Source organism: Bos taurus, chromosome 8 (assembly GCF_002263795.3).
Source record: "Bos taurus isolate L1 Dominette 01449 registration number 42190680 breed Hereford chromosome 8, ARS-UCD2.0, whole genome shotgun sequence".
In the NCBI taxonomy this organism is placed as follows: Eukaryota; Metazoa; Chordata; class Mammalia; order Artiodactyla; family Bovidae; genus Bos; species Bos taurus.
In genome coordinates, this window is record NC_037335.1 from 71,352,160 (window position 1) to 71,362,225 (window position 10,066).

Sequence of the window (10,066 nt, forward strand, 5' to 3'; positions counted from 1 at the left end):
TAAGGCTGCTCAGTCAAATTCTCTTTATGTTAAAGAAAAAGTTAAAGTGTTAGTCGCTTAGTCATGTCTGACTCTTTGCAACCCATGGACTGTAGCCCTCCAGGTTCCTCTGTCCTTGGAATTCTACAGGCAATAATACTGGAGTGGGTAGACATTCCCTTCTCCAGGAGATCTTCCCAGCCCAGGGATTGAACCCAGGTCTCCTAGATTCCAGGCGGATTCTTTACTGTCTGAACCATCAGGGAAGCCTCCTTTATATTAAAATTAAATACCAAATATCTATCCTTTTGAACCGTAAATCCATAATTCTACTGACAATTAAGAACTAGAAACCTGATTGTGTACAATTTTTTCAAGCAGTTATCAGAAACTTTCTCCAATACTTCACCCTTTCTCCACACAAAGTGGAAACTGTAACTTTATGGAGTAAAGCATAACCTAGCATGACTTGGCCTTAAGGGAAATTTTATTCTTATGTGTGTGCGTGCCAAGTTGCCAAAGATTGACTATTTGCATCCCTTTGGACTGTAGCCCACCAGGTTCCTCTCTCCATGGGATTCTCCAGGCAAGAATACTGGAGTGGATTACCATGCCCTCCTCCAGGGGATCTTCCTGACCCAGGAATCTAACCTGTGTCTCTTATGTCTCTTACACTGGCAGGCAGGTTCTTTACCACTAGCACAGGCAGCATATTGATGTCAAACACTCTCCCTGACTTGATCTCTTTCATCTGACGTCAGGGGATGGTTTTGGTAATTTTGAGTTCAAGGGCAGGGCTCCTCATTTTCTTCGATCTTTCTAGCATAAAAGAATCCTTAAAGGAAAACCTCATTCCACTTTTGCCGTTCCCGTGTTAGGTGGATTTGTACTACATATCCAGATTAAGATTGACAGAAAAATGTCTCCAGCATACTCATCTCCCCCTGTATCCTTTAGAAAGTTTCAGTTTACCATTAATGTTTCCACATTGCTTCATTGTTTCTATTTATTAATTTGCTTCTTTCCATGTGGATTCTCTTTATTATATTGCTGCAGAGAGTTTTTTAGTATTTAATTTATTTTTTAATTTGTATTTTCTTCCAGTTTTATTGAGATGTAGTTGAAATACAGCACTATATAAGTTTAAGGTATACAGCATAATAATTCGACTTACATGCATCATGAAATGATTGCCAAATGGTGAACATCACTGTCTCACATAGATAAAAGCATCAAAGGAGTACAAAATTTTTTTTTCCTGTGGTGAGAACTCTTAGGATTTACTTTAACAATTTTGTTACAGCATATAGCAGCATTAATTATATTTGTCATTATACATTACATTCCTATTATTTATCTTATAACTGAAAGTTTATACCTTTTGATTGTTTTTATACAATTCCCCCTCCTGCAACCCTCACCTCTGGTAGCCACAAATATGGTCTCTTTTTCTATGAGTTTGTTTGTTTTTGAAGTATGATTGCCCTCTGATACTATGTAAGTTCCTGTTACACAATAAAGTGATGCAATATTTCTACATGTTTCAAAATGATTACTATGGTAAGTCTAGTCACCATCTGTCACCATACAAAGATAATACATAGTTATTGACCATATTCTGCACACTGTACATGTCGTAACTGTGACTCATTTATTTTTGTTTTACAGCTGGAAGCTGGTGTCTCTCAATCTCCCTCACCAATTCCTTTCCTCCCTCGCCCCCCTCAACTGTCTTCTTTCTGGCAACCACCAATTTGTTCTCTGTATCTATAACTCTGTTTCTGTTTTGTTGTATTTGTTCGTTTGTTTTTTTATTCTTTTAGATTGTATATATAAGTAAAATAGTACAGCATTTGCCTTTCTCTGTCTGACTTAGTTCACTTGTTATAATACCCTTTTAGGTCAGGTCCATTTATGTTGCTGCAAATGGTGAGAATTCAATATTTTTTATGGTTGAGTAGAGTAATATTCCATCATATACACATAACCACATCTCCTTCATCCATTCATCTATTGACGGACACTGGGCTGCACACTCAACTTGATGGTTTGGTGGGTCAGATTGCACCCAGTGGATGAAGGACAGCTCAGGTTCATGGTAATTTGGTGGCCCATGGTCAAGCATTCAGTGTCTAGTAGAGACCAGAAACAGGCAAAAAGCTGTTTCACAAATGAAGAATAATTAACTGTATTTGATGGCAGGGCTTTTCTCCCAACTCTGAAAAGCCTATGCTGCAGTGCACATATAGAGGCCTGCTAAAGTCTTGAAGCCATGAAATTAAAAGATGTTTACTCCTTGGAAGGAAAGTTATGACCAACCTAGATAGCATATTCAAAAGCAGAGACATTACTTTGCCAACAAAGGTCCATCTAGTCAAGGCTATGGTTTTTCCAGTAGTCATGTATGGATGTGAGAGTTGGACTATGAAGAAAGCTGCGAGCGAAATAATTGATGCTTTTGAACTGTGGTGTTAAAGAAAACTCTTGAGAGTCCCTTGGACTGCAAGGAGATCCAACCAGTCAATTCTAAAGGAGATCAGTCCTGGGTGTTCTTTGGAAGGAATGATGCTGAAGCTGAAACTCCGGTACTTTGGCCACCTGATACGAAAAGTTGACTCATTGGAAAAGACTCTGATGCTGGGAGGGACTGGGGGCAGGAGGAAAAGGGGACAACAGAGGATGAGATGGCTGGATGGCATCACTGACTCGATGGACGTGAATTTGAGTGAACTCCGGGAGTTGGTGATGGACAGGGAGGCCTGGCGTGCTGCAATTCATGGGGTCACAAAGAGTCGGACACGACTGAGCGACTGAACTGAACTGAACTGAAAGTCTGGAAATAGCATTCCTTCTTATCACTGACACTTCAACATCATTGAATGTTCTGAATCATATAACCCAACTGGTGGAACATCTCACACAGCAGCCTGGACCTATTGTAAAGCGTTCTCTCTTTCTAGGCTCCTCTCAAAATGAGCAGCTTTCCTGGTCACTCTATTAACCGCCTAGGATAACTCAGCCAAATTAGGAAGATACCACTTTCAAAATGCAAAGAGGACTGCTACGTGTTGTGCTTCTTTCTTGGCTATTGTTGTTGAGTCACTAAGTAGTGTCCAACTCTTTTGTGGCCCCATGGACTGTAGCCTGCTGGGCTCCACTGTGCATGGGATTTCCTAGGCAAGAATTCTGGAGTAGGTTTCCATTCCTCCTCCAGGGAATCTTCCTGAAACGTGGATTGAACCTGCATCTCCTGCATTGGCAGGCGAGTTCTTTACTGCTGAGTCACCAGGGAAGCCTTTTCTTACCTATAGGACAGAGCAGATGCAACAACTAATCTTTCATGTTACAAGGGGGATATTCCAATGTGCCCTACACCACTGGACCCTTAGAAATTCCATGGAAGTAAAAGGCCCCTGAATTTTAATATAGTTTATTTCCCACTCTCTAACAAACACATGTCTTACCAATAAGTCTTAGGTAGTTTCTCCTTCTAGCTCCTTCTATCCAGTCAGCACAATGTCATTGAGATTCCTGAAAACTAATTTCTGACATAGGTCTGGAGAGTTGATATATTGATAAGATAGAACAATGAAGGTATATTCCTGGCCTTGGCAATTGAAAGCAAGTTGCTTCTGGTATGACCAGGTATGGAGAAAAAGACATTCGCAAGATTATTATCTGCATACCAAAGGTTATGCTAACTTGCTGAAGAAGTGAATGCACATCTGGTACAGCAGCTGCAATTGGAGCCACCACTTAAGCTTGCAATAATCCATTCTCACTCTCCAAGACTTGTAGACACAGTTGAGGAGGGAGAAGGTGGGACGAATTGAGAAAGTAGCATTGACATATATACAGAATCATGCATAAGATAGATAGCTAGTGGGAAGCTGCTGTATAATACAGGGAGACCAGCCTGGCATTCTGTGATGACCTAGAGGGATGGGATGGGGCAGGGGGAGTGGAGGGAAACTCAACAGGGAGGCAATATATGTACACTTATGATTGATTTGAGTTGTTGTATGGCAGAAACTAACACAATGTTGGTAAAGTAGTTTTCATCCAATTAAAAATAAATTTAAAAAAATCATCTATTCTCATTCTCCAAGGTCATATCTGCCTTCTGCACAGGCTAAATAGAAAAGCTGACTGGAGATGCCCTGGGAATCACCAGTCATGCATCTTTCAAGTCCTTGATGGTGACACCAGACTCTGTAATTCCTCCAGGGATGTGCATTGCTTTTGATTTACTATTTTCCTAGGTGGAAGCAGTTCTGATGGCTTTTATTTAGATTTTCTCATCACAACAGGTCTCACTCCCCATTAGTCAGAGAAACATTGCTGGATTCTGCCAACTGCTAAGTAGGTCAATTATAATTATATGCTCTACAACTGGGGAAATAACCACAGAAGGGATTCAAGAGCCCTACTGATACGCCCCTACTCTGACTGCATGGCCACAGTGACATTTGGATCTCCTGGAATCAGTGTCAGTTTGGAGCTCTTGTCCAATAGTCCCCAAGAAGTCTGACTGCTTCCCTTTCCCCAGTGTATGATGTACCTTGGCAAAAGATAATACGTCATGGAACATGATTGGAAAATTGGTGACAAAGAAATTTCAGCAAACAGGTATATAGATAGACCTCACTGAATTGGCAAAAACATGAAGATATTTGTGTTCCACAAAAGAGTGACCTCAGCAGAGGAAGATTTAATCATCAAGAGTCTACCCATCCAGCACTTTCTTTCCTCAGCACTCCTGTCATTGTCCAATGGACTCATGAACATATTAGCCATGGTGTCAGGGATGGAGGTTAGGCATGGACTCAGAAACATTGAATTCCACTCACCAATGCTTATCTGACTATGGCCATGCATGAAAGCTCAACCTGCTAGCAGCAGAGACCAACACTGAGCTCTTGATATGGTACCATGCCCTTCCGACCCAGGGACCAAAGCTGCATCTTCTGCATTGCAGGCAGATTCTTTACCACTGAATCACTGGGGGAGCCCATGAGGAAACTTATTTCACTGCAAAAGAAATGTGGCAGTGGGCCCATGATGAAGGAATTTGCTGATCTAGCCATGTCTTCTACTATCCTGATGCAGTTGGCTTGATGGAACAATGAAAATAGCCCTTTGAAGACTCAGTTACAGTGGCAGTTGAAAGGGAAAGGGGAAGTCACTCAGTCGTGTCCGACTCTTCATGACCCCATGGACTGCAGCCTACCAGGCTCCTCCGTCCATGGGATTTTCCAGGCAAGATTACTGGAGTGGGGCGCCAGCAGTTAGATGACCATGATTTGCAAGGCTGGGGCCTCCAGAAGACTATATATATTCTGAGTCAGTATCCAGTATAGGTGCTGTTTCTCCCATAGTAAGAATTCATAGGTCTGGAGATTAAGGGGTGGAAACAGGAATGACACCACTCAATAGTAGCTCTAGTGCTCCACTAGCAAACTTTTACTTCCTGTTTCCATGACTTTATGCTCCACTGGTTCACAAGTCTCATTTCCAGAGGGAGGAATCTTCCACCAGGAGATACAACAGTAATGTCATTGAACTGGAAGTTAAGTTGGCCACTAAGCCTCTTTGGGTTATTCATTCCTCTGAATCAACAAACAAAGCTGAGAGTTATGGTGCTGGCTGGGTTAACTGGAGAAAACTGGACTACTAGTCTATAATGGAGGTAAAGAAGATTATATGTGGATCATAGAAGATCCTTTAGGGTTTTTCTTAGTATTATCATGCCCTGCAATTAAGGCCAATGGAAACTATAATTCAATCTAGGCAGAATGAGTAGTGGCCCAGACCCTTCAAGGATGAAAATTTGGGTCCCTCCAGTAGGTAAAGAACAATGAATAGCTAATGTGCTTGCTGAAGACAAAGCAAATACAGAATGGGTAGTAAAAAAAGGTAATTATAAATGCCAGTCATGACCATATGACCACCTCCAGAAATAAGAACTGTAATTGTCATAAGTATTTCCTCTTTAGTTATGAATATGTTGTGTATACATATATATATATGTAAAATACATATACACACATTTTGATGTATGTCAAATGGGCTTCCCTGGTGGCTCAGACAATAAAGAATCCACCTGCAATGTGAAAGACCTGGGTTCGATCCCTTGGTTGGGAAGATTTCTTGGAGAAGGGAACAGCTACCCACACCAATATTCTGGCCTGGAGAATTCCATGGACAGAGGAGCCTAGCAAATTATAGTCCATGGGGTTGGAAAGAGTTGGACATGACTGACTTTCACTTCACTTCATATATGTCAAATAGTTTTGTTTTATTTCCTCTCTTATTCCCTTATTATATAATAATGGATGTTATTATATAATTATATAAATGTATAATCAATTATATAATAATTGATTTATATCAGTATTCACATCTAGTATTTAAATTACAGAATATCAGATACATGTTATTTAAGGACTTTGCCTCCTCTTCTGGGGAAGGTATTTGGCTCTATGCAGGATATAGTTGTATCATGTTAGGTAGAATTATGAACCTGTTAATGTTTTTACTTATGGATTAAGTTTGGTTTAAGGAAATGCATGTGGATGCCTCATTGACAAGGGATGGACTTGTGATTACAATTACCTTACAGATTTTTCTGGCTTTCCAGCTTGCAGATGGCAAATGGTGGGACTTCTCAGCCTCTATAATCACATAAGTTAATTCCTATAATTCCTGTTGCTTCTGTGTTTCTCTGGAGAACTCTGATAGCATACTCTCTTATTATTAACCAGTCAGTCTTCATTGATCTGAATTAAGGTGAAAAGAATATTTTATCTTTTCTTTTCTCTCTGATACTTACAACTAACTTTAAGGCAACTCAGGAGTAAACCTGATATATCTGATTCTAGCAGAATTATACCTCAAGTTGATCCCTCTTTAAGTTTTGTTCCTCTAGAACCATCTTATTGCTTTCATAAATTACAAAGCTAGAATCATATGTAAATTGAAATATTTTTCTATACTTCTTGTCACATGTAGGATTCTCTAAGTGCAATCAGTTTTATTTCGTGTTTCTCCCCAGTGCAGCTAGGTAGCAGCTAGTTGTGGAGCCAATAAAGTATTTGAAAATTTAATCTTTTTATTATATATTTGATGACAGTAAAAGAGGTGTTACAGAGGAGTACATGTAATAATCATATATCTTAAAAATAAGTGCTATATACATTCTGAAGGAAACAAGATGACATTAGCTTAAGGTTGACTTGTATGGCCTTAAAGAGCAAACAAGATTCAAGTAGGAAAGATGATGAGATTCAGAGAGGTAGAAAAACCTGGAATGATGTGAGCCAAGATTTGATCTGAAAGCATAAGATGAGATTTGGAGAAAGCTGATATGTTTGGCTAGATTGGAGCATTAGTGGAGTACTGATATAAGATTTAAACTTGAACAAGTTCAAGTAGAAGAGAAGCAGAACCCTCCAGATGGTTGAAATGTTAATGCCTGGAGCACTGAAAAGGAAATGGCCTTGACCTCTGTAAGAGGAAAGTTTGGTATTAGGGAAAGCGTGTAAATGAAAGAACAACCTGGACTCTATGTTGCTTAGTATCACCTGGTGTTAAGCCATCCTATTTGAGATAGCTTACAAAAAGGAAAGAAAGGAGAATGTTAGAGGTTTATCAGCGGATGTGCTGTCTATAAGCATTTTTGTAAGATCATTGTGTCTTGCTAGTCTACACTTTAAAAAATTCTGTTGGTCTTCCTTCTCATGTTCATACAGTTTTTCTGCTCACCTGGAATCTTACATTGCTTTTCCAAAAGTCTCAAGTCATGTTGGGCATCTCAAAAGATACAGATTAATCTGACATTAAATCTGGGTTTGGCTTACATGTCTAGATGAAGAGATGTTCTTGTTGAAGTTTGGCAGTCACTTAGATGTTGAAGTCTCAATGTTTCAAACTCAGCTCAAAAATCCTTTGGAGTGTTTTGAGTTTGGTTCTTGGCAAGGCATGATTTCCTGTTTCTAAGAAAAAAGACTCATAAGAGAACCTCAATAAAGCTTCTTGGACATCAAAACAACATTTTGATGAATTAATTGTAAATGAATCAGAAACATATGGATTCATTCTCTTGAGACACACATGTGTTTAAAAAAAGAGGGGAGTGCTTATTGCTCAAGGCTAAGTGTGTTTTGGGTTTTATCAAATGCAGAATGCTTAGGGGGAAAAAAGAGTAAAAAGGATATATTATAATGTCTTCATTGTCTTTAAATAGACAGGCCCATTTAGGATCTTCTTTATTGCCACCTATTGTTATTCTAGAAGAAATTTAGCAGTCATGACTAATCACTACCAGTCATGCCTGGTAATTTACACCATTACATAGTTTTCAGTGTCAGTTGTTGAGACCTTAGGCAAGGAGTTTAAGGCTTAGGAAAGAATAGGTCTTTTTTTCATATTATTAACAAAGTTAAAGTTGGTGAGGATTGCTGTCTCTTATGAATAACTTGTAAATCTACTCATCTTTTACTGAATACTTTTTTGTCCTCTTAAATGTAATGGCTGAAATGCAGAGCAATTTTCTAAAAATTCTGTTTCAAAAACTAATGGAATGACGATGTGATACCCCTCTGCACAATTAAGATGGCTCCTTCACAAAAACAGAAAATATCCAGGGTTGATGAGGATGTAGAGAAATTGGAACCATTGTGCACTGTTTGTGGGAATGCAAAATGGTGCAGCTGCCATGGAAAACATTATGGCAGTTCTGTAAAAATTTTAAAATAAAATTACCATGTGATTCAGTCATTCCATTTCTGGATATTCCACCAAAGAATTGAAAACGGCCTCCAAGAGGTTTTTTTTTTTTTTTTTTTTAATGCACTTACATTCATAACAGCATTATCCACAATAGCCATTGTGAGGGATTGTGTGAGCAATCTAGCATCATCTACTTCCTAAAGACAGAAAGTAGAAGAGGATTTCCAGTGGCTGCAGGGAGAGGAGAATGGGAAGTTGCAGTTTAATAGGTATAAAGTTTCAATTTTGCAAGATGTCAAATTTTCTGGAGGTGGATGGTAGTGATAGTTGCACAACAGTGTGAATGTACTTAACACTGAAGTGTGCACTTAAAAAATGGTTAAGATGGTCAGTTTTATGCTATGTATATTTTACTACCATCTTTAAAAGCAACCAACTAAGGGATGTTTATTTGAATACTGTTGACCACAGTGGTCTCAAGTATATCAGGCATCTGTAATTCCAGATTTTGTCCTTTGCTTTGATTGATTCCAGTCTCTGTACTAGAAGGATTGGTATAGTCTTATGAGAAGGTGACTGCACATATAAAACCTAATGCCAACTTAATTTTACTAACCATTATTTGATTCAGTTCTATAGACATTTGTTCAGTGTCTTCACTGTGCAAAGAATTGTGAGAACTACAGGAAGATGAAAAAGACTGTCTTTTCCTACTATCCATATTTTCACAATAGAGTCTGAGAGATAAAATGAGCATGTATGTATGTATGCTCAGTCATGTCTGACTCTTTGTGCAGCCTGCCATGGCTTCTATGTCCATAGGATTTTCCAAGCAAGAATACTGGAGTGGGTTGCCATGCCCTCCTCCAGGGGATCTTCCTGACCCAGGGTTTGAAACCATGTCTCTTGTGTCTCCTTCCTTGGCAGTCTGATTCTTTACAACTAGGCCCCCAAATGAGCACAAATACCTATAATTACTGGCAGCCTGTGGTATAAGAGCACAAAATGGAGAAACTACTTTCAGGTAGGGGATTGGGAGAGAGGAATTTGGGGCTTGAAGAATGTGTAGAATTTCAAAAAGCAGAGAGTTTTAGTATCTGAATTCCAAGTGGCCATTGCAAGGAGTTTGGATTTACTCTGCAGGTAATAGGGAGCCACTGAAAATGTGAGCAGGAGAGTAATAACAGTGTGGTTTAGGAAAATTATTTTAACAGCATTTTATTGAGATTGATTGAAACTGGAAGAAATTGGACATGGAAGGCAGACACCAAGGGGAACCACAAATACACACACACCTGCCTCAGGCCCACCTTAGACTAAAAGTTCTATCACATTTTGCAACACATCTCCCTGACCT